General features: G+C 39.8%; 1 protein-coding gene across 1 annotated transcript in view; it reads left to right on the top strand.

Annotated features, from left to right (window-relative positions):
* LOC119575314 (multiple inositol polyphosphate phosphatase 1-like) overlaps positions 1-365 on the top strand; it is a 9,389-nt gene extending 9,024 nt beyond the window's left edge. The window contains exon 12 of the mRNA XM_037922860.1: positions 6-365. The gene's annotated coding sequence lies outside the window, so the exon portion shown is untranslated. The remainder of the gene's footprint in view (positions 1-5) is intronic.
* The last annotated feature ends 1,760 nt before the right edge of the window (positions 366-2,125 follow it).

Below are 2,125 nucleotides of genomic sequence, written 5' to 3' on the forward strand. Positions count from 1 at the left end.
GATAGATCAGCTGAGGCGGTCACAAACCTTGCAACTGCTGTACATCATGAACAACTGGGTGTAAGGTGATCAGCTGATGTGAAATGCGAAGAAGAATTTGTGATTAACGAAAGCTGTTGATGGCTGTTTTGACTTGCAAGTAATTTTCATCAATGGAAAGAACTTTGTTGTTAAACAAGGAAGATTACTGTCTGTGATTTTTTTTTCTGTATCGTTTTTTTTTCTTTTCTTTTTTTTTTGTAAATTTTCAAGAATTTTATAGCTTATGTTTATTATTTTGATTTTGAAGATGTAGAATGAACTTCTGAACTTCCTTAAACGAGGAAATACTTTCTCTGTATAAGGAATAAAGCTATATTTCGGCATAGCAATTTAATTTGAAGATATTCCTTACTAGAAAACCCCAAATGTTTTTTTCTGCAGAACTACGAAGTTTTACGTTTAATTTTGAGCAAGCAGTCCCCTCGGTCAGCTGTTCCGAATCGTCTTCGTTAAATTTTGATAATGAGAGTAGGAGATCCTCGCTTCCTTTCTCTTACTTTCTCTCTCTCTCTCTCGATTTCTCTAGATATCTTTCGATCTCTCGTTCTCTCTCTCTCTCTCTCTCTCTCTCTTTCTCTATATATTTCGATCTCTCTCTCTCTCTCTCTCTCTCTCTCTCTCTCTCTCTCTCTCTCTCTCTCTCTCCTCTCTCCTCTCTCTCTCTCTCGATTTCTATAGATATTCTTTCGATCTCTCGTTCTCTCTCTCTCTCTCTCTCTCTCTCTCTCTCTCTCTCTCTCTCTCTCTCTCCTACACACACACCACGCACGCACGCACGCACACACCACACACACACACACACACACACACACACACACACACACACACACACACACACACACCACACACACAATATATATATATATATATATATATATATATATATATATATATATATATATATATATTTATATATATATATATGCATAGACACATTATAACCAACAATAACCCCAACAAAAAAGCGAACGACTCACAAAAACGCGGCAAGAATAACGGCCGTGTTCTTCCCAAAGACGAGGAAGAACAGGGTGATGTTATCTTCCTCAGTTCAAAGAGGTATTTCCCCCAAAGGCAAACGACGACTTGTTATTATGTTGTGTTTATGTTACTGTTTGTGTTATCTCTTGTTATTCTTGTAACACAACTAGAGGAATAATCCCAAAGTTGAATTTTAGGTGAAGATGGGTATCACGGTTAAACGCACATAGGTATTCATGTGTATACTTACATGTGCGTTATACAGGTGTACGTAAAACATTTCCTAAGATAGACCAAATGCCTTGAGGGTACAGACAAACTGGAACCAGCTTCCCGTCCCAAACATTCTCTCTCTCTCGCTCTCTCTCTCTCTCTCTCTCTCTCTCTCTCTTCTCTCTCTCTTTCTCTTTTTTCTCTTTCTCCTCTCTCTCTCTCTCTCTCTCTCTCTCCTTCTTCTCCTCTCGTCTCCTCTCTCTCTCCTCTCTCTCCTCTCCCTTCTCTCTCTCTCTCTCCTCTCCTCTCTCTCCTCTTCTCTCTCTCTCTCTCTCTCTCTTCTCGTCTCTCTCTCTCTCCCTCTCTCTCTCCCCTCTCCTCTCTCCTCTCTTCTTCTCTCTCTCCTCTCTCCTCCCTCCTCTCCCTCCTCTCTCTCTCTCTCTTCTCTCTCTCTTTTCCTCTCTCTCTCTCTCTCTCTCTCCCTCCCCCTCTCTCTCTCTCTCTCTCTCTCTCTCTCCTCTCTCTTCTCTTCCTTCTCTCTCTCTCTCCTCTCTCCTCTCTCCTCCTCTCCTCCCTCCCCCCCCCTCTCTCTCTCACGTAATACTGTATCTCTGTTAGCTGTGTCTCCATATTTATCCGTATCAGCCTTTGGTTTTGTTGGTAACGTTACTATCTTGACAAATTGTGTATTCAGTGGTAATGTAGTCAGCATATTTCTTGTCTTTTTCAAGCTAATAAGATACATCGTTTTTTTTTTTAATTCCTGCTTCTGTTATTTAAATCATTGGTTATATAAGTATATATATATATTTTTTTCTTTCTTTCCTTCTTTCTTTCTTTCTTTTTTTGTCAAGACTCTTTCCTTTCCTTTCTCCTTTTTTTTCTCTGT

This window comes from Penaeus monodon, chromosome 7 (assembly GCF_015228065.2).
Source record: "Penaeus monodon isolate SGIC_2016 chromosome 7, NSTDA_Pmon_1, whole genome shotgun sequence".
Classification (NCBI taxonomy): domain Eukaryota; kingdom Metazoa; phylum Arthropoda; class Malacostraca; order Decapoda; family Penaeidae; genus Penaeus; species Penaeus monodon.